Consider the following 24,129-nt stretch of genomic DNA (forward strand, 5'->3'; position numbering starts at 1 on the left):
AAAAAAAAAAAAAAAAAAAAATACAGTGCCGAACGATCATTTTTAATAACGGGCTTACGTATTTCTCAGTGAATAATCTGTGCATGTACAATATACGAGTATAATGCATAAAAGTACTGCCCATTTAAAATCTCAACGAATTTAGCATAAAATCTGACTCCCAAGCAGCTATTTTAGCTATTAAGAATCCCTTACCTTCCTCTCCATTGATTTCCGACATTAATTCTCTTCTTGGCAAAATTCCAAACTACAAAATTCAAATTTCATGGTTAAAAGGACAAAGTGGCCATTTTGGTAATGATCAGGCAGATGAATTAGCCAAAGAAGCAGCTATTAATCAAGATGGTACTGAAATCATCATTCCGTGGTCTCGCGCAAATTTCAAGTATCCAACTAAAACAACTTGCTTCAAAATCTTGGCAAGAATTGTGGAACAATGTTCCACAGGAAAGACGTACATATAACTTGATCCTCAATGTAAGTTTTTCATCTCTGTACTCGAATCCTTCATTAAATTACTATATAACAGGACACAGATCCTTCCTCACATATTTCTGCGCAAGAAATATGACGAACTCCGATAGCTGCATATGTGAGGAACAGGGAACTCCTGATCATTACACTTTCTCATGTCCCTTAACTGAAGATATTCACATAAAATCTCCACGAACTGATCCCTAGCATTCCAAAGGTTTCTAATTAAAGATAAACAACAGTATGTTATCTCCCTTTTTTTTCCACCAAAACAGATTTTCAATTTAATCTATGAATTTCAAATTCTATTCAGACTATATTGTCCTTATGTCCTACATCATTATTTTTAATAAATACTGGATGCGGGGCATACGGTGGGATTCCACGATGTACCATAATAGCCAATTTCTAGACCAGCGGTTCTCAACCTTTCGACTAACGTGTACAATCTAAACAAAAATTGAAAACTATTATTACAGCCATTACAAAGTACTACTAACACCACCACTCTTGAACAAGGCTCAGATCGCATAAATTTACGAGTGTTGGAAAAAACCTCAATCAAGATGATGGGGATTTAATTTTTGAATTTAATATTTTAAAATACTTTGCTTCTTTTCTGTACTACTTATTTTTCTCTAGCGTACCACTAGTGGTACGCGTACCAGCGGTTGAGAACCCCTGCTCTAGACCGTTTGGAAAGTTTCAATCTATGTAAATTCTTATAGAGCTTGGTAATTCCTCCCCTTTTTTCTTTTTTTCCCTCCACCTTTTTTTTAAGAGTTAGTGTGGGAAGGCATTACTAGTTGACCTATGGTACAATGCTGATGTCCCCCATATTTTTACCTGTACCTGCCCAGTTAAATAGCAATCATGATATAAAACAATGGTGTTGAATATGTTTTTAGAATATAATTGGTTTAGAAATGTAAATTTCAGTTTGTGTGTGTTTGTTAGTTGCGTATACTAATTATTTGTGTAATTGATTCTTTCAACGCCCCTACGAAATGCTAATATAAAAATCCTAATCATCAACAACAAATCCTCGACAAAACTTTGATCCTCAACAAATCAACAACAATCCTTTCACGAAATTGATAGCGTAAATCCCAAATCTCGAAAAGTTTCGCAAATCTACAGTGCTTATCCCGCGAATTTTCGCCTTTTTTTTACTATGACAGAATTATTGCCATAATTAAAATGTATCGAAACGTTTTGGGAAAATAGTTTTTTTTTATCATAACCAAAGTAACGAGTAATAAAATTTATTTCCCGTAACTGCGTAGAGGTTGAAAAAAATTTGCTCAGACGTCAAGCTTTGCCAGTCCTACTACTTTCCGGCATATCGGATATCACGTGAATATTGTTACACATAAACTAAAAAAATGTACCCACTGAAGCGAGGTTCCACCAAAATCATAAATTATCCTTTTCTTCCTGCTGTTACGAAACCTCTGTTTTAACTGAGAATTATATAACATATTTTCATGGAATAATCAGAAAATCAAAATTAAGAGAAACGACAAACTAGAAACCTTGCCTTTATTTTAATGAATTTCCAAGCGAAGCTTGTCTTTCTGATGCAAAATAAAGCTTCAAATGATTGAGATTTATAGCTATTTTTTAATATATAATTAAATGATAAAAACTGTATTAGGTCCTCACAGTCCGTAGTCCACTGCGATAAGTAAAGAATCATTAAGATCACCTTTCATTTATTCTATTACTGAACACTTTTAAAATGTTATGCAGTGTTTAAAAAATGCTGATCGCGACTTATTTCATTGAATCGTTTATTAAATTCATTTGTCTTTTTTATACTTTGTTACTTGAAATAGACACTTAAAGACAGTAGCGACCCTCTCTTCATTTAACGATCGTAATGCGTGTAATCATCGCCGGGCAGACAGAGTTTGGTTTGGTTGATTATGGCAAAGCACACGGCGGCTATCTGCCTAAGAGGAGGGATGCCTTCGTGGAAGACTTTCTAAGGAAAACTGGCTCGTATGCACATTACCTATAGCAGAAACGTGAAAACATTCATGCAGGTAGCCTGTTCGTCTGCAATCGAACTCCAATCGGAACTACCCAGTGCTCAGTAATTTTCTCGCTCGGCTGTTCTTGGGCACCTATGCAAGGAAAATCAGATGATTCAAACAAATTAAAAGATTCGATCTTCTTTTCACGACAGACGTTACTATGGTTATGAGACATGGTTTGGGGAAGAATATGGCTTCGAAGTGCCTATTCTAAAGTAATAGACAATATATTATCTCAAAGTATGCTAATAGTTTGTTATTTAGAATAGGCATTTCAGGGTCATTTTCTCCTGCCCGGCTTCCCTGGTAACCAATAAACTCTGTGGCAAACGGTGGGGATTCCCTAATTGATTTTCCCACTTAATTTCTGTTTAGCGTGTTTTGCTTCGTGAAAAGCACAGAACTGAAGGGTGTGTTGGACTACAGCTTAAATTAATCGGAACTAAATGCTGTGGAAATGATATTACCTGCTACGTTCGTAAAGGCTTAGAAATGCCTATTTTAACGTAACAGCGTACAAGGCTATCTGCTTAAGAGGAAAGATGCTTTCATGGATGACTCAAATACATGGGAAAAAACCAAGAAAACACCCATCCACAGAGATTCAGATCCGGGTCGAACTTCCAACGTCTAGCGGTCTTATCCACCCAGCTACTAATGGGCTTGAGTAGTTAAAGCTAGGCATTTGCGGTTAATTGAGAAATTTTCTTAAATGCGATTAAAATAATTCTTACCCATTTCAAAAACTCTGCTCAATGTAAAATTTTAAAAAAGTATAAAAGTATAATTTTTTAAGAAGCTGTCATAATTAAAAATATTTATTGTCCCGAAAATCCACATGAACTGTTACATTTTTTTAAAAAAATGATATTTCAGCCTGTGAATTTCATAAAAATATGCATTCGAAAATATTCATAGAAAAAGGGCAGTTTGTGATAAATTTTTATGGAGACTCGCAGTAGTAAATAAATATTCTTGAAATATAATACAAATTAGAAAATTAATACAAATTAGAAATTAGATTTCAAAAAAGTTAAAACATTAGTCTAACAGTTATTATTAATTAGCATCTAATTTATTCGTTTTAAATAACAGAGTTTACATTTTTCAAATGAAATACACTTGTAGGAAATTCACTTCAGGGGGGAAAATTCTATTAATTAGACCTACAAAGAAAATAATTTTATATACGAAATATTTTCGTCAATTTGTATTTCAAAACAGCCCAGCTTTGTTTGAAGAATCGGTTGATTAAAATGAAAGGAACAGAGGATAAAAGAAATAATTACTTTTCTAACAAACCTCATTTATTTTCAAATTGACTTTCAGTTACGCGAACTTTTCCTCAGTGTGTTATCTAAAAGTTACTTCATTAATTCTAACTCAAACTTTCTTAGCACACAATTAATAATAAACTATTTTTCTTAATACAGTCATTCAGCCCATTCTTCAAAACAAAATTTCTTTTACTTGACTAATTCTTATTCTTATTGGTTTACGAGTAACTAATTAAAATGAGAATTAATCAAATAAGAACACGTCCGTATTTGCCCGAAAAAAATTTTAATTCCCATGTTAAAATGATAACATTTTATTTCTCATTTACCACAACAATTAATTTTTTAAATTATTTAATTGTTTATTCATAAATGCATATCTGGGTAATTTTGTATTTAATAATAAACAATGAGCGTTTTTAAATAAGATGGTAATAACTGAAGGAGTCCACGAAGCTCTAGTTGGAATGCATAGTATTTGTAATCTAATTAAACGCAGAGTTCTGACATTTCAGTTTAAACTCTTTAGGAAAGCCAACTATTAATAGTATAAAAAAGTAATTTAGGTTTGAAACTACTCTCAATAATATGTCTTTGAGAGCCATCATTATTCAGGCTAGCATTCTTTTTAATTAGCTACGGAGTAAATTTTCGTATTATCTGCATGCGTAATCGTACAGTTATAAATGCATAAAAAAATTTGAAAGATTTCAGATTTTATATTATGCCCTATTAGAGGCGTTTTGTTCATTTACTCACACATACACGTTTCGAGAGAATTTGAGCTAACGCCCCTTTGGATTAAATATATTTAATAAAAGCATATCTTTAGAATTTCCTACAGACAGTCTCGAAATGGAGATAAAAATGTTTTATTCCGTACAGTGTTGCCACTGTTCGTTTTGAAATCATTGAGTTTTTTAATCACACATTCCCTAAAGTTTTATAAAATATGAAAAAGATAATAAAACAAATTAGAAATTTAAAATCAGGGCTTCCAGGTGCCCATATTCGGGTGGAGGACTACGTTATTTAAAATTTGGTGGCTCTAGGTACCGTTGGTTTTTCATAAAGTGAGAAACATACATACATTAAGGTAGATTCTTCATCATTTCATTTCTTTAAATATAACACAGGGCAATAATATTTCGTGGCAACAATTTGAAAATTTATTCAACGTTTTTAGTGATTCTACACAAAATGATGATTCGTGAATAATAGCCGTCTTAGAAATTCCCTTTGGGATAAAAAAGTGCTGTATGTCTATCTCACTTTTTAATTCCATGCTCTTGCAAAATGTCTGTAATTTTGAAATATGAAAATAAAGCAATATAAAATCAGATAATCTATTTTATCTATTTCACCGCTTATATAAAGTTTATTTATCTTAGAAAGAATTCAGTGTCTAAAAAAATAGACAAAGAGGGTTTTTTTTTTTTTTTTTAGGAGTATGTAAAATTACACTTACCATTAGATGCTAAAGACCAGAAATCAAATCAACATGCATTTTATATCAACATTATCGTACAATTTTGGGGATCTTTCGTAGATCAAAAGTGAACGAACATGAATCCGACGCTGAATTTTAAACGCCTGTAATACAAAACAATAAATATATATACAAAATCTAAATACAGCTGTTCAAATAATAATTAAATTAGGTAATATTTCTCACAATTTTAAAGTTATGTTGATTAACTCATTTGTTAAACACATGTTAATGGACAGGAAAGTTGAACATCAATAACACGTTATTAAACAAATACAAAATATTAATATAGCTAGATAAATAATTATTAATTTAGAAATTATCTTAAACAAATATTATGTTATTTATTTAATTAATTATACTTACGCTATCTTGCAATAGCAGTTGATCATCAAATTCAGCGAAGCAATATTACATAATATAAAATCACATAATTATTAATAGGGTTATTTACAATTCCATAACATTCATATCGAATAAACTGAGAAACTGATGGCAAGCTGTCAATCACAGAATCGCTTATGGTCGCGAAGATTCTGAAAATTAACAGAGAGAATAACATAAGATCCCGACAAGTGTGACACGTGTTGATTTTTCATGCCCTTATCCTCTGCATCCCATTCACCTAAAGAGGTTAGGAGACCGAACAAGTTTTTCTTTAAGCCCTCGTCGAATAAAAGTTTTCCGAAAATCCTTTCTTACAGGAGTTTTATGTTGTTATAATTACATAGTAAATTTCCGTGGTCCTTCCTTCGAAAATCGAAAAGAACTTTTCTGCTGTCTTCGTAAAATATTGCGCCTAGAAGGATGTCATGCAAACAAAGTTTTAAGAAGAAGCGTTTAAAATTTTTTGTTGCGTTTAATGTCCGTAGATGTGATACCAGCTTTAAATGGCAAATTTTGAATGACATAATTTCGCAGATTTTCTCTTGATCTCTGCTATAGTTATTTTTTCATCGGAAAGAGGTAAATATTACTATTTTAATTCAACTGGAAAATCAACCAGTTTTCCCAGTATATCCAAGTAAATACTTCCGATGACGCATAGATGTCTGCCGTACCAGAGAAGGGAACACAATGAACGTTTGAGGTTCCACCCGTTTATCTAATAACTAAATGTGCAGGGACCTAACGAACAGCTAAGCGAATAATTTAGTTCAAGAACTGAGACGTAAACTCGAGAAGGGTTAAATACCCTTTATTGCTCAAAGTATGAATTTATTAGATGGTCCCTGCCTCAGGGCGTACAGCAAAGCCTCCACTTGGGCTTGAGCTTAAAATAATAAGAAATAAGACTTAACTAATGCAACTAAAGAGATATAGCCGAAGCTATCAAAATTCTAAGTAGTTGGCCGTTAAATATCCAATAAGCTAGCGAAGCTATCAAAGGCCTGCAGTACGGCCGAGCGTAATAAACGCTTAGAGAATCGTAGCCAAAAGGCGAACCTGCGCTAGTCAGAAACTCCGAGCCTCTCTCTCGAAATCAGTAGAACTTAGATTTAAATACTATTCTTATTTGCATTAAACGCGATTCTAAAAACGCATTCTGATTTGAAATTGTAAGCTGAAATTAGGAAGGACAGGAAAGTAGCTTTAATTTAAATTAGCTGTTAGAAACTTAGGATAACCCTTACAAACGTTTGTGGAATATATTTAAAAATACTTGAATGATTTTACCTCTATTTCAATATAATACATTTTGTATATCTTTCACGGCATTTTTTATATAATTTTTTTAAATGTTTCACGTATCCGCGAATAACCCCGTAAAAATTTTTTAGTTTACTCTCTCACACACTTATAAAAGGTAACAAAAAAAACATGCACATGAAATTATCACAGTAAAGAGGAAGCCTGCCTGGCGTTACGCATGATTTAGCTCTTTCCAAGACAAAATATAAATGTGAGAAATATAGATTTTAAATTGGAACCTCATAATATAAACTAATAATTATTAAACAATTACATTCAGGAAGCAAACTATCTAGTTACTCTGCTAAAACTAAGAACAGTTATTCCCAAGTGAAATGCAAACAACAGAGGTTTCACAAAGTAATGAAGCACCTCGTTACGTGCGAAAGTAGCAACCTTAAAGTCAATCGTGTGTTAAGACACAACATTGAAAATAGTTATTTACGGTCTGCTGGTGATTAAAATAATAATGCAAATTCTGAGGTTTCCACTATTGCGAATTCTATTCAGCTCTTCGGGAGTAAATTGCATGCCAACCAGACAGTCGATTTCAAATTCATGTTTGTTTTACTTACATGATTACTGAATAATGACTTTTTAATCACCATTACTTCCTTTGTAAGAATCATATCGAGTATCGGTCATATCGAGTGTAAGTAACGCAGTTTGTTTTAATCTTCATGTAAAAAGTTTGAGAAACAGACTACCGAAACGGTTTGCCCAGCGCAGCGAGTACGTTCCGAATGAGCTGAACATCCAGATTTTACAGTTCCTTATACTGAACAGAACTGCGTGTTGGTGTTACTTATGCTCACTTGTCGGAGTCAGCCCAAGCCGACGAAAATCCTCGTGGCAAGGAGCGCTAGGTTAGGCCTTCCGTTGGCAACAGTCTGGAGCACCATTCAGGTGACAGTGCGATTTTGCTCAGTTCCGCCCCCAATTTTGACTCCATCAAAATTAAGGGATTTGATGGAGTTAATCCTGGATGGGAGGGGTCCGATGGTCTCCCACCCCTCTCCCCTTCCACCAAACCACACGAGAGGACTTTCGGCTCACCGCATATTTAGAGTGCCGCCATGCCGCTCCGACACTATACATTTATAAACATCCATGCCTTCTCCTGGGTTCGAACCCGGGTCCTTCGGCACAGCAGTCAGCGACGCTAACCACTATACCAGCTGGGCAGCGAACAGAGTTGTTATATATTTAAACTACCAATATTTTCGCCAATTAAAAATGCCAATCCAAAATCGGGGGATTATAGCAATACTATTCTCCTAAGTGTTCACTACTTACCCAGTAGATAAAAGTGCGTTTATATGTTGCGGAAGTTTAGTTTAAGAGTTTATTTGTTGTGGAAGGATAGAAAAATTACTATCATAAACCATTACCGTAAAGCAAATGTGTTCTTTTTGTTTTACTGATTTAATTTACGTAATCAAATTAACGTTTTCTCAAGACGAAACTGCTCGAAAATAAAGATAATTTGTTCCTAGTATAATTCTCTGTTAATTAAAAGTATTCTCTATTCCCTTCCCTATTAGGTAAAGCAATTATTCCCTTCCCTGTTAATGAAAGGCCAACCAGCGGCGGAGCGGTGGTAAAGTCACTCGTTTATAAAATACGTTTTATAAGAGAAAAGACTTTACACCATAGGTTACGTGAATTCAGATGATTCTAATGCCATTAAAATTTCAGTATTCCCGGATTCTGTTAGCAAGGGTGGAGCAAGTTAGGCGCATAAGTAGGAGGAGCGCCGGAGTGTATACATATTATAAGTTTTAACAAAATTATCAGAAACAAAAATAATCTAAACATAAAGTATTTTTTCTTGACCTCAATGAGGAGAAATCAGCTTTCTTGATACATATATGTAAAATTATTTCTACAGAAGCTCCAACAATGGGAATATGAAAAGTCTGTATTTCATAAAATCCCTGGTGAATTAAAAATATCAAAATTAATAAGAGTATTTCATTCTTAAAAATGTAATAATTGTTTCCCATTGCAATACTGCAAACAGGATTCAGTCTTTATTTATACTTTTAAATTTATATTACAGACAGATTATTCGTCAACTTGATTACTGATGAATGCTGATAAATGAGTGTCCGCTGAATTGCTAATTTATGACTTTTATTGATGCCTAACTAAATTGTTACTCTTTTACACTAAATTAATTTTAAAATAAATTCATTTTGATGTATGTTGAATTTTTGTAAAATAATAAAAAGCTGCATAAAAAATTGACAAAATATCAAAAAATTCGCTCGTAAAATTGCGCAGAAAAATTTTAGTAGAACAGTTTTTAACAAAAACAACAAACTTTGGAAAACATCGCATATCTGGCAACACTGCTTCTCGTAATGAAACCTTTCCTGACAAGCACCTCCCGCAGATGATTATTTCTGAAAATGATTAAAAATTCTTACGATAGAAATGAATACTGTTATTGAATGTCACCAATGTAATACAATAGATTTCCCAAATTGAACTCTCAATATTTTTGAAAAATACATGTGTGCATCTTCTTATTAAAAAATGAATTGGTAAAATATTAGCTATTAAAATGTTGCAGATAAAAAAATAAAAATGTAACGATTATAATATTTGGCTATGAAACGTTATTTGACGGTTTTCCAACATTTCAAAATACTTTTTCCGACTAATCGCTTCTTCGAGAATATAAAGTAAAATTTAAAAAATAATTACAAAATTTTTATAAAATGTATTTAAGCATTATAAGTATTTAAAACTCATAAAATAATTAATGACCTAAAAAGAGAAAAATAACTTACCATATAATTTCATGAGAACAAGAGATTTAATAATTATCTTTACAAAATTCATCTATAGTAAAAGCACGAATAGCCCTTAATAAATTTGGAAGATATTGGCTTATACATTTGATAATAAATTCGTTATTATAATTTCATTATTTGGGTTCCCACGCTTTTATTATTGCCTGACGACAACCTCCTTAATACGACCAATATTTATGACAGCACAAACATCCCGAATATTCCGTCTCTAAAACGACTACTTTCGCAGAAGACCAGAATCATCTGGAACCGTGAGGAAGGTCATCTTAGAAAGGATTCACTATAGTTAAAATAACATTTCAAAAGCGATGTAAAACAGTAGAAGAAAAAAATTGCTATGATACTCTTAAATCATAAGTTAAAGGCAGGTGAAGAATTTAGCACGCATTTAATAGGGAAAAGACTTAATTGTTCAAAACGCAACTGTGAATTTTTTGTTGTGAATCTCTCATCACTCACTAGACTTGCAGTGAATACATCCTGTTTGTAAAGCAGCAAAATTTACTATTTTCCAAGGACATGAAAATTCTTGTAATGAAAGCAATAACTAATTAAGGATTAACTGATAGAATTCTGCTAGCTAAGCATTCGTCGTAAAATGGCCGAAGCATGGTACATTTCATTACATTATTTATCATATCTTATCACCAAGAACATTGTTCAGTGTGTTCAGTTCTATAGGGAAGGGGGCTGAAGAAAAGAGAAACTAAATCACAGTTTGATAGAGAAAATCACAGAGAACTGATTCACAGGCCTCCCACTCCTCTTTCCTTGCTAGAAACCTCTCAAGAAGACATTCAGTGAGGCACGTGTCCCATACCGCAAATACACTATACGCTTACAAACATCCATGCCTTCTCCGGGATTTCAGTCGGAACTAAGACTATAACAACAAACTTCCCTACCATCATGCCAGAAAATTAGCTTTTTCTCTAAGCATGCAAAAGGATTAATGAATTAACTTACTTCTCGCGTTCGTCCGTCTTTGAAGCCACTTTGATAATGAAATTATTATTAAAATTCCTTGAAAATTCAAGCTCAAGTACCTACGTCCGCGCAACGGGTTTATTCAATATAAGCATTACCCTCAATGATAAGACTGAAAAACATTTAGAAGGAAAAGTATGCTGAGAATAGACTGGCCTTCGAGTTGTATACAGATCTTTATATCTTACGTGTCGACTATTGGGTAACAGAGACATCCACCCCAAAATTTATTTCTAAAGATAAATACCTATCTGATTAGGAAAAAATTCTAATCAGAAATTGTTGTTGGCTTGATGAACATCGCTAAGTCACGTGCTCTCATAGAAAAAGGCCATCAAGAGTGACAAGTAGAGAGGATGAAAAAGTGAAAGCGTTGTCACAAAAGGAAGCCAGTACCTTGCAACCTTGACAATCTGGCAAAACAAACTCCATTCTCTTACAAGCAATTCATTCAACAAACTAAAATAAAAGCTAAGTTCTTCCTCAATGAAACAAAAGAGAAATAAAAAGAAAAGAATGTTAAGGAATTTGTAATTTTTCCTTTCTTTGAAAGAAAAAAATGGCAACATCATCCTTGTCGAGTGTACATAACACCGGTATTTCTACAGTTGCCATGAATGAAAATGGCGAGCATAAAATTTTATGAAAAGATCTTGAGGTCGCAATGCTTCGTTGATGAGTTCTCTTGCAGCCGAACGTGCATAAATGGTATTTTCATTGCCCTTAGAAAAGATTTAAGTACATTAAACTCGTGCAATTGCTGTTACGCAACAAGTTTTAGAAAGCCATACAAATGACAAAAAGGATCTTAAACAGGATTAGACTTCAGACGGGATTATCCTTCTTTGAAAGTAGTTTTTCTGCTGCCAGTATTATGTGTCTTACCATAGAAATCTTATAACAGTTAATGTTCATATAAAGTACAGGTAAACCAAATCATATGTAACAGGGTCATTAGTTTCTTGCAAAATGTTACGCCAAATTCTTTTAAACTAAATCAAAAGTTAATATAGAAAACAGTGAGTTAGTTTCATGGCGCATAACACTTAAGATTATAATGCACCAGGCGAATGGTGTACAGAAAACAGAAATTAGGTTACAAAAGTTATGGAAATTACCCTATTTTTGTTTTTAACTAGATTAAACATGTTTTTTATAAATTATGTATTTAAACCCTAATTTACTTTAGTTACGCCAGAGACGACATCCGAGGTTAAATCAATATCACGGCTAATCCAAAGGCAATTAAACACTGGAAAGTGGAATAGCCTAAAACATAATTAACAGGAAAATCGTATTCACAGTTCACCATTACCTTCAAGTATTTTGATCAGAATGATTTTTTTGTAAATTAAATCAGTTTTCAAAGGAAAAATTTATACACTGTATTAATGAAAGGATAATTATCGTCAGAAATAAAGACACTAAGTTATATATGGCATTAATAAACAATACAAGTATTTACAAGAGAACTTGGACAATGTCACGGACTTCAAATTCGGACTCCCAGTATTCAGCGCTCTTAACCACTCGGTCACTGTTGGGAGCCTTTAATTTTTAGTAAAATTTTCTTAATATTCAACTTTTTCCAGTAGTATGTTGATTTCTGTATTCTTTCTCCAAAAGTAGTCTGTTATTTTTGTTTGCTTGCCTTTCCTTTACAGATATTTATTAATTTCATAACCTGACGCTAAGCATCCATAAAATTCTAATTTCACCCACCTTTCCATGGAAACATCGGTCCTTAAAAAAATAACTGCAATTGTTCGGCAAAATTTATGTATTCCTATACAAATTTTAGAATAAAAATTTTAATGGCAGATTTTTATCCGTAAATGTAGTTTTCTGTTTAATTTAACTTAGATGCCAATTCCGCTAAATTTACTACATCAGCATTCCCTCCTGATGTGTGCGTTCGATTCCAGCCGAATGGGCTGGCTGCATGGGTGTTTTCGTGGTTTCTCCATCTGTAACGTGTATAACGGCCAGTTCCTTTAGAACGTCCTCCACGAAGGCATACTTTCCCTTAGGCAGATAGTTCTAGTGTGCTTTACCATAATCAACTGTGTTTGTTATGATTAGTTTTAATAACGTTCAACAAAAGCATTTACTTAGAAAAGAAAAAATTTTTTTGCAATCTCAGTAACTAGATCCTAATATCACCTGTCGGCAAGCTTAAGTGTCACATTGCTTTAGAATGCCCGCTAGAGAAATGTACCAGGATTTGTAAGTAATCAGTGCTTTATGCTTTGTCGAATATTCTGGAAATTACCTCTAGAATAATTGTGATAGTATAGGGATACTGATAACTGATATGGTCTGGCTATTTCTATAGCAAATAAGAACTTTTAAGAATTGTATTTAAGCACTGCACCTGAGTCCATTCGTCTAACAAAATAAAATAATCATCCCCGTCTGTTGAAATTAAAACTACTAATTAATGTCTTAATATTAAAAATAGTATTTATCATTTACTTTTATGCATGTCAAAGTATACTAAGAAAATGAACTTACAGAATTTTAATCATGTGCTTTATTTATTAAATTTAATTTTTATCTCTTAGTTTTGTTATTTAAAATTAAGTTCTCATGCTTGTTTTTCCTAACGCAAATTTAGGTTATTTAAAATTCATTTATCACTAAGTAAAAGTTTTTCATTTTTTCCCTTATAATTATTGCTTGCAGGAAATTGAAATCTTTGATAAATTTTTTAGGATTTGAATTCGAGAAAATTTAAGATTTGTTTCATCCTGTTTTATTTTTTAAATATAAAACTTATATATAAATTATGTTACAAATGTACTTCAAAAACTACTGAAAAGGTAACACTATTTACCTCTTTGTTTTGAGTAGCCTAATTGATTAATATGAGTAATTTAATCATAGTGCTAATTTCCCAGAATTCTAAATTGATTTTCTAAAATTTCGCAAATATTAGGGTTTTTTTTTTTAATTAGACCAAAGCGGCTTTGTCCCTGAAAGACTATTGTTTTCGTTTTGCGATTTTGCGTTGAAACCTTTAAAAGGCTGTATCACTTTTCAAATCGTTGCCACCAAATACTATCGCCCTGTATTAGATTTTAAGAAATTAAATAATAAAGAATCTGCATAAATGTATGTATGTTTCTCGCATTGTGATAAAACAACGGTACCTAAAGCCATCAAAATTTTGAATAACGTAATCCTCCTGCGAATATGGGCATCTGAAGGCTCAAACTTGAAATTTTTATTATTAACAAACTCAACAATTTCAAAGCAAACAATGGCAATGTTGTACAGAAAAACATTTTTATCTCCAGCGCGCGAGACTGTGTATCGGAAATTTAAAAAACATGCTCATTTAAAAATTATTTTGAGATATTTCTCTTAAACTGAATTTTATGGTTCAAGTGCGAAGAACATAATATTTAATAAATAAAGATAACAAAATGTTTAAAAAAAACGCCCCTTTGGACATAATTTAAAATCTGAAACCTTTCAGATTTTTTTTTTAAATAATATTGTATAAATTGGTGAATTTCTGATTTTCTCCTATTAATTTTTAATCTCTATTGAGGTCCCTAATTAGGTTATTTTGTATATGTAAATAATTTTTATGCCGTAAAGTCTTCGATAACGGAATATTCGCTATTTTTAATTGGATTTCTGAAAAAATGCATTGCAAACTAATACTGCTCTAAAATCCAAACCAGAACTTTTAATTACCCTTGCTATACAACTTATACTTACCTTTTCGTCGTATATCTACCTGGTATATGAAGTAAAGTTGTTTTCCCGAAGGTTAATATGAAACTACTCTTAATTGTCGAAAAACAATTTCGATACCGAAAGATTTTTTTAGTATTATTTAATGAAATAACGAAGAAAATCTGTGTCTATATAATATAATGCACGTGAACGCCATCCAGTTGAATGGTAATATAAATAATGTAAAATAATAGTGCTGAATATGTTTCCAGAATTTGATTAGTTTGTAAAAATCTGTTAAAAATTTTAAAATGCATTATATAACATTTATTTATTTTATTCGTTACAAATAAATTATTAGTGTTACTGTTTAATTTCTTGCAGATATTTCATCCCCCTCCCGTAGTACCACGAAATCTTTGCCAGAAATTTTCTGCAAAGTGTTGGAACAAACTAACTCTAGGCGGCGTTGCTAAATAAGTATTGAAAATACACGAACTTTTCTCGAGTTTTTAATCTTTACCCTACAACAGTTTTGCGAATTTTACTTTCTCTTCCCCTCCCCAGCTGTAAAATTACCACAGTAATTAATGAATAATTACTTCTGACTTAATAATGTTTAAAAGCTAATAGATATTGATATCTTGAGACATAAAAGGTAGTAACTACTCAGATCTTTTAAAAAAATACTCATATTAGTATCTTTCATTTTTTCTAGGCATGCTATATTGATTGGAATGCAATCTGGAAAACCTCCTCCCACTGTCGCATTCAAGAAAAGCCTACACTTTTTACAGTTACCACATATAAAAGAAAAATTCTTTAAATCCCTCCAATATTTAAAAAAAAACAACGCACACGAAAAATTAAGTTATTCACTCTGTTTGCCTCTTAGCGAAAAGGAATCTACGGTCACGGTTAAGCACCATAAACTTTACAAGATATGATGGTCGTATTTTACATCAGAACATCTCCTGTACCATTGAGAACGGAGATGAACTCAAGCATTTCCAGGCTCATCTTATAAAGCACCTGTGATCGGTTTGTTATTCTGAACAGAAATTGCACAACTTTCTCCAATTCAGGGTTCCGTAAAAAGTCAGAAGTCTGCAATAAAATTTTTACGGATAGGCCGTAAGATGCGGTAGTTTTGATTTAAGTGACATAAACATAACGGAATGTTTACTACAAAAATGTCTGGCAGCGTGAAATAGGTTTAATACCGTTAAAACTAAGAAAGGTCATGTTGAAGTATATATCATTTTTTCGTCATCATCAAATATAAGTAATGGATGCTGTTGTTGGGAAAATGTCCTATCGCTAAGCCAGTAATTTTATCGCAGGAAAAAAACACAAAATGCGCAAGACGGTCGCGGGATAAAGGAAGCAATTTTCACACCCAAGAATTTATATTAACATACAAGGGAATGTCAATCATGGCAACAGAAATTATTACAATGCGATTAAATAAATATTGCGCTGTGTATAGTCAATTGATATCAAAGTTTGTATAGTAATGGATTTCTGAAAAAATATTCAACAACTTTATTTTAGATTAAGATTAGCATAAGCCTGTGTTTTATACATCATATTTTATATGCATTTTTTTCATTAAGTAGCACGTGTCAGGAAAAGATCCTTCGGCATTGAAATTGCTTGTCGGCATTGGCAGGCATCAAAAATCCACTTAATGTAACTCTGAAAAACGGTTTTTTTCTCGTATTTAAAGAATCCAGAAAAACATATAGTAATTCAAAATTCTGGTTTGAATTTTAAAACAGATTTACACTGCCGAATACTTTTTCAAAAATCCTAATAAAAAGTAATATGAAAATTGTTTAAATTAAAAATATAATCTAACACAAAAATAACAATAATAATAAAAAAATAATTAGGGAAAATCTGAATTTAGCAAATGTATTAGACATTTGCGAAAACATTATTCTAAGATTTCTTAAAAAGTGTCAAAAAATAGTTAAAAAAATCACCTATAACTGCTTTATCTGTTATCCTGTTGGGTGTGCTGCGTTAACCATGTGTGTGTGTATTTAATTATGGCAAAGCTCACTAGGGCTATCTGCCTAAGAGGAGGGATGCCTTCGTGGAGGACTTTCTAAGGGAAACTGGCTCGTATACACGTTACACATGAGGAAAACCACGAAAACGCCCATGCAGCCAGCCCGTTCGCGGGATTCGAACCTCGGACCGAACTACCAGTGTTCAGCGACTTGCGTTAACCATGAGACCGATTATTGTCAACCAAGAGGAATACAGCACACTCGTATAACACATTACACTGATGTGCAAAAATTAAGGACGAGACGGTTTTTTCAATATAACTTTGTACAAAAGCTTTCCAAATCAACACATTTAGTCACCGTAAGATCCCCAATATGTAAGGACATGAGTAATGTAATCAACACTTACTAAAAGAGAAATCAGAGGGATAAAAAGAAGCTTTATTGAAAAAGTAGCATGGAGCGCAATGCGACTGAAGGCCGAAATATCCCTGTGATGGGTGTCCAGCAAGAAACATCCGGTCTTTAATAGGGGATATGATCTCCCCTGACTGCTAGGCAGGTTTCACAGTGTCTGCCCATGCTGAGAATGAGGGTGTCAATGAGTTGTTGAGGCATTGTTGCCCATTCGTCTTGCAGCGCCAATCAAAGCTCCGGAATCGTTACTGGTGGTAAGGTACGAGCTGCCAAGCGTCTGCCTAGAAAATCCCATACATGCTCGATGGGATTGAGATCCGGAGATCGTGCCGGCCAATCCATACGTTCAATATCCTCACTCTCTAAGAGCTGCTCGGCAGCTACTGTGCGATGACATGATGCATTGTCGTCCATGAAAAGGAACTGCAGACCCATAGCGCCTCTAAAAAGACGCACATATGGAAGAAGAATCCCGTTACAATAACGGGTCCCGTTGACTGAACCTGCGTCGAAGATGCGGAGGTCTGTACGACTACCAAGCAGGATGCCTCCCCAAACGGGAACACCGCCACCTCCATACCTGTCCCTTTCAATGATGTTCGAGGGATGATTGCGGCTTCTCCGCTCTCTCCAGATGAGTATGCGATGAGAATCGCTACTCAGACTGAATCTGCTCTCATATGTAAAGAGTACTTGTCCCCATTCATTGTTTCTCCAATTCCGGTGTTCCCGGCACCACAGAGAACGCCTTCTCCGATGGGCAGGCGTTAGAAGTACACACCGTACAGGGCGTCGTGCAAACAGACCACCACCGTGCAGTCTTCTGGCCACGGTAAAACGCGATATCGGTCGTCCAGTCGCCTGTGTCGTGTGTCTAGCGATTTCTCCCGCTGTCTGCCGCCTGCTTCTTCTGGCCTGTAAGGCAATATACCGGTCATCTGCGGGTGTGGTTCCTCGTGGACGACCAGTACTAAACCCCCGGATAGCTGTTCATGTAGTTTGAAATTGTCTCCAAAGTCGTGAAACGATGCTGTGAGCAATTCCGAACACTGCAGCCACACTTGTCATACTGCGGCCTTCCTCCAACTTCCCAATGATTCGACCTCCGGTAAAAGCATCCAGATATCGTCTAACAGATTGATTATTCGCCATTTCTCGCTGAGGCAGCAACTCAGTGTGATTTTAACTGCTATCCGGCGTGCAATCTCTTTGCCAGAAATACTGATCTTACACCGACAACATGCTTTATACTACTCAGACACTCCCCCATTACGTCTACCTGCATATCTGCGCATGTGCTACCGTATATCACCTTACTTAATCTCCTGATTGGTCTTTCTGTCCGCTCTGCCTCTTCGTTCAGCTGATATGCTAATTTTTCGACTTCGTCCTTAATTTTTGCACACCAGTGTACATTAAATTACATCAAGTAACCCAAATTAACTTAGCTTCTTCTTAGCCACGTCTACATCTTGTGTTCCACTTTAGAATTTTATCATTATTTACTATTTCGATTTAACAAAATTTAAATTCCTTTCCGAACAATTTGTTAAGATTATTATAGGTAGCATAAGGCTAAATTCAAGACACATTATCATCTTTGGCGGTTTGGATTACTGGAATATGACAAAGCACACCAGGGCAATCACCCTAAGGGTTTTGGTTTGGTTTATTTAATTACGGCAAAGCACACGAGGGCTATCTTCCTAAGGGGAGAGTGGAGGACTTTCTAAGGAAAACTGGCTCATATACACGTTACACATGGGGAAAGCCACGAAAACGCGAATGTGGGTCCAACTACTGGTGTTCAGCGGTTTTAACATTTTAGCACTTGGGAAGGGAAGAGCTACTATATTACGATGATAGACATCCATGTTCCACCTGAAACTTGAACATGGCTCTTCAGGGTGAATGTGACACGGTAGTTTGTTGTAAAATATTTGAATGTAATTATATGAAATTAAATGAAATAATTATTAAATGAGTTACTTATATGAAACAATGCATAGTTTTTGTCGTCAGTCTTGGCATATTTGTCGAAATAGTTGGAGCTTCTGCATTGCACTGCCCGATAAAGATATGTCGGAGCCCTAACAACCAACAAAAATACTCGGACGACTGCACACACAAAACGGTATTTATTAGAGATTATGAGAGAGTGGAAATTAATATTTTATTTTATAAATTTACTTCTCAATCTGGAGATAATTATTGGAAAAAATATGAACGTTTAATATTAAAACACTTTTCCTTTTTAATATTATTGCATCTATACGTAGTTCTGACGAACGAGAAAGGTGATTGTGAAGAATACGTTAAAAATGCTCATTTGAAATTTTGTTCTTATTTTACTTCCTGTATGCATTATATGTCATATGAAGGAAAATAATGTTGATCGGAAAATACATACTTTAGATAGTAGACCAGTAGCCAGGTGGTTAAGGTACTGAATGCTCGTAAATCATCTTGGGTTCGAACCCAGGCGAACGGGATATTTGCATGATTATTTCCGTAGTTTCAAATGTATAACGTCAATACGTACCAGTTCCTTTCAGGAACTCCTCCATGGAGGCATCCTTTTCGTTAGATAGCCTTGTAATTCTATCGATAATGAAGTAAGTTGATACTTGACAATATAATATTTCTACAATTTCAAATTAATTTCGAGTACCTTCATTCTCAAAAGGATCATTTCTTAGTCATTTTGGCCTTAGATCTACGTTCAGCTCCTCAAAGGAGACAGTCATATCCATGAAAATAATTATGAAGTTGGGATTTTCAAATTAAACTTCAAGTGTATTGAATCTTCCTTTTATGTGTTCGCGTGTATGACGCAGGCCACATCAAAGACTCATGCTCGTCATGAACGACAGAAAAGTTTTCCTAAAATAAATCACAGTTTATTCCTGTACGAAAAAATTCTTGAAAGATACAGCTTACTCATTTGAAGCGACGACAAACTCAGATGGTTAATAGAAGTTATCAAGAGGAATAAAAACATGCCATAGAACATGCTATCTCAAACAAAATTTAGTCAGGGAAATTCGCGAAAATACTCTTATAGAAAATTAAATGCTTGGCGTCTTTGCTCACTGGACTTCAATCACTTTGGATTTTTCTGGTAGCACCTTGAATGATTCGTTCATGAGATATTGAGACACTGAAGGATCTCATACCTACAAGAGATACAAGGTATTGCTGTTGTGAAATCTTGTAGTGCAGCAACACACGCAGTAACTTCGAGGGAGTCTAACAATCTTTTCGCAGTGGGCTGATGAACATGTTATCAAATTAAATGTTTTTGTAATTATTATTGTACCCTTTCGTCCCCCTGTGGATCTATTCTATAAAAGTCTTTTCGCGGTTTTCATCAACTAACTGTTATTTGCGAAGCATGTTCCACGGCAATTTTTATTCCTCTTGATCCTACTTTCACCCATATAAGTTATTCGCCGCTTCAGTACATCACCTAGCGTTCAGCTTATACAAAATTATATTGTACTCAAAATACAGGCAATTTCATGCCACACGCACCAGTGGCAGGCTAATGGTTAGTATACAGCATAACTGCTTGTATGGGTTGTTGATATGATCAGTCACGCCCGAACATTGTTCTTTTAACTAGACGTAAGCAGATTTTTATCTTTCTGAATGTATCAGAAATTATAATTCTTTATGCTTACCATAAATTTACCGACAACGTTTCTACTGTCTAATTTGAAGCTTCAAAAAATAAACACTAGCCTCCTGAATATTAGCATGAATAAGGAATCTATAAAAGTGAAGTTCACAGGACACATCTTACTTACAAGTAAAACTATCAGATAAAAAATTGCAAATAAAGGTTTTTCTTTGAAAAAATTAAGGATTTTGCAAGAATCAGCTCTTCATATCTAAAAACTTTGAAGTTTTTAATTACAGCCTTTGATTAAAAAAGTCAATAGATATATATTGTATTTTTCCCATGAAATGCAATTTTCTGTGCTGATTTGCAAGATAATTTTCTTTAACATTCACATAACATACTAACATTGCTAACTTTATAAGAAATAAGACTAAATGATTTGAATTACGGCAAAGCACATGAGAGATCTCTACCTAAAAGGATGATTTCTTTCGTAGATGACCTTTTTAAAAGGAAACCTCGATTTTAAACTACACAAGAAGAAAACCACAAAAATTCTTATGCAGCCAGCCCATTCGAATTTTAATCCGAGTCTAACTACCAGTGTTAGGAAATTTTACCACACAGACGCTGGTGGATTTTATAAGAAAACGCATACAGGAATCAGATTTCATTCCTTATATAAATGATTAGAGGTGAAAAACTTGATTCAGTTTATTGAATTATGGTAAAGGGCCCGAGAACTATCTGCCTTAGAGGACATTATAAGATAAACTTGCTCATGGATATGAGCCGATTTCCTTTAAAAAACACTTTTTTTTTAATTTTAAATGTGAAACGCATGAATTTTATGCTTTATTTCATTTAAAAAGTCAAAAAGTGCATAAAAGAATCAAGAAGTAAATGAATAATATTACATGAAAATTTATGTATAATGAATGGATGGTTTCAGAAAGATTATACAAGAATGAAAAGAATCTTCTTTATTTTAGTAAGCAATAAATGTTTTTGTATCATTTCAATACTTTCTTTTTTAACTCAAAACTGCATTTAAATAAATGCAAAAGAAATTAAATAATAATAACAATAAATTGCTACTATTCATTATTTTCTTGTTCACCAGATTAACAAAATTTTGCTTTCAAAATCTTTTTTCCCTTGGCCGTAGCTCCCAGAAATTCCTAACTAATCAAATATGGTTGAAATACAATGGGTTCACTTAAATGTAAATAAAAAACAAATAAAAACAAGCTTCAAAAGTTCTCCGATGAATAAAAAAAGGCTTTACATCAATATTTATTTCGGGCCGAAGGTTTACATTAATATCTATTAAAGACATTTTAAGATTTTAATTAACTTTAATTCTATTAAAGTTTGAATTTTGATAAAATTTTCGAAACTACTTTTTTTTTTTGTAACTTCTTAAGACCAATTTTTCAATCAAAAATTAAATTAGTTCTTTACAGTTAACGATGCATTAACTATAATTGCGAGCCAAAACGCTAAATGCGATATCTCTTCATTTTACTTTACGAGTAATTATGCAGTAATGTACTAGCGAATAATTTGAAAGAATAAATATCAATAACTTTCCCTCTGAGATTTCAGTTGCTTTTTTTAACTGAAGGGCTAAAAAAAAATCCATACGGATTTCATAACTTCTCGATTTTCAAATGACAAACGATGACGTTTACATTCTTCAAAGACAAAGACATCGTCGACACTGAAATACACGAAAAACCATAAAATGAAATCGTATTTTACTATTACCGCAGCAACGAAATGACTCTGCTAACGAAAGATTTTCCCGTCATGTGAAAGGTTTGCAGAATCAAGGTAATTCGAAGATTCGCATTCCTTCTCTGGCTACTACTCATTTTATTATTGTCGGCGTCAATCGCTCGAATTAATAGAATTCTGTCATAATAGCAGCTATAGCTGAAATGAGCACATACAAATTATTGATTCTCTATGCATTCATTTATGAATATGTTCATTGATGAATGTCTGTCATTTATGAATATGCATTCTTTTCTATAAATGCCTGTATTCTTTTTTTATGTCGATATTTATGTTAGACTTAAAAAATATCTATTATCTTTTATATGAAAATTGCATGCTTCTTCAGGGTTGCCAGTACTATCTCTAGTTAGATGTCGTGGCAACGTTTATGTTTGGCGCAAACTAAAGCGTCGTTAACCGAAAAGTACCATTAAGTTCTATTAAATATCATAAAAATCATAAAACAGAGCTTGAAATTTTCGAAAACTTTGCCAGAATTATGTGGATAGGACAGCTGAACTGTGATAATTCGAGCTGGTTTCAAATCCCGGCGAAAGGTGTGATAACATGAATGCTTTCTTGGCTTTCCCAAGTGTTGAAAGAATGCGAATTAATGTCTCTTAAAAAGTGAATCGGGAAGGCATCTCACTCCTTTAATCAGAACCCCACGAGTGGAATAGTCGGCTGAGTACTCTTATTTCGACTCAGGTTCGAATTCCGAGCAACAGACATGTTTTCTCCATGTGTAACATAAATACAGCCAGCTTCCATGAGAAAGATCACAAAAGAATCGCTTTTCTTAAGCAGATCACCATGGTATGCTTTGCCATTATTGATTAAATAAACAAATCTTCGGCAAAAATATTTAACGCTGTATTATTTACAACAATTAATACATCCAAAGTACTCTTCATTCGAAATGGAAATACCAGATGTATGTTCACACGAAAGTTACGTATTAAAAGCATAAATAATTACCTTATGCAAAACATAAACCTCAAACAGTGGTTCATATTATTTATTTCATAATCTGAAAAAGTTACCACCGTAGTCTGAAAAGAAACAGAACACGCAATCATTCTTTTTTCGTCAAACAAACAGTAATGGTATTAAATCACATGTATTTTTTGGAGTTAACAACACGTTAATTAGCATCATAATGTCTTTGTTGCAACATCAGTGTCATCGCTGATGACTTTTCTGCTCGAGAGATAAAAATGATATGCTATGAAGTTAAATCATTTGATTTCAATCGAATAATTCTAATTAAGACATCTCAAGTATTCATAATGGTAGTTAGGTTTCGTGAATGCTAAACGTTTTGTTTGCAGTAATTTTTTCATAATCATGTTGCTGATCTAAAATATCGCTTGAGAAATCAAAATACAAAAATGAGGGTACGAATGCTATATTCAGAACATCTTTATTGTTGTCTTATTTGATTTTGCTTTAGATGATTGCATGTTTATATTAATTAGAAACATCCAGAACAGCTGTGAGAAAGCAGTAACTGATATGCGGAAGACACTTTATAGAGATTATTAACCTTTTTTCAGAGAAGGAAGCATGAGAAATCAACTGTTCTAGAATTCGAACTGCGAAATCTTGCAGCTGTTAGTTGCGCCTGTTCGCCAATTACACCATAAGAGCACACACGGAGGAATACTTTGTTGGTTATTCTGGCATGCAGCGGGAGATGCATTACTCCTGCTGTTTCCTGATGTATGTAGGATCCTGATGTATGTAAAAGTCCAAAGATGAAGCTGCTCCAGTTCAGATAGCCATGTAAAAGAAAAAGAGAAGTGAAGCTCTGAGCTTCG

At 33.6% G+C, this 24,129-nt stretch overlaps 1 protein-coding gene across 2 annotated transcripts in view; it reads right to left on the reverse strand.

Annotated features, from left to right (window-relative positions):
• LOC118191459 (uncharacterized) overlaps positions 1-24,129 on the reverse strand; it is a 212,975-nt gene that overhangs the window by 145,061 nt on the left and 43,785 nt on the right. Inside the window, exon 2 of one of the 2 annotated variants that reach the window (XM_085813303.1) lies at positions 5,259-5,383. The exons of the other annotated variant lie outside the window; for it this stretch is intronic. The gene's annotated coding sequence lies outside the window, so the exon portion shown is untranslated. The remainder of the gene's footprint in view (positions 1-5,258; positions 5,384-24,129) is intronic. 2 annotated transcript variants of the gene reach the window in all.

The sequence above is a fragment of the Stegodyphus dumicola genome, chromosome 3 (genome assembly GCF_044657685.1).
Source record: "Stegodyphus dumicola isolate Sdum_Otavi_A_Nest chromosome 3, ASM4465768v1".
In the NCBI taxonomy this organism is placed as follows: Eukaryota; Metazoa; Arthropoda; class Arachnida; order Araneae; family Eresidae; genus Stegodyphus; species Stegodyphus dumicola.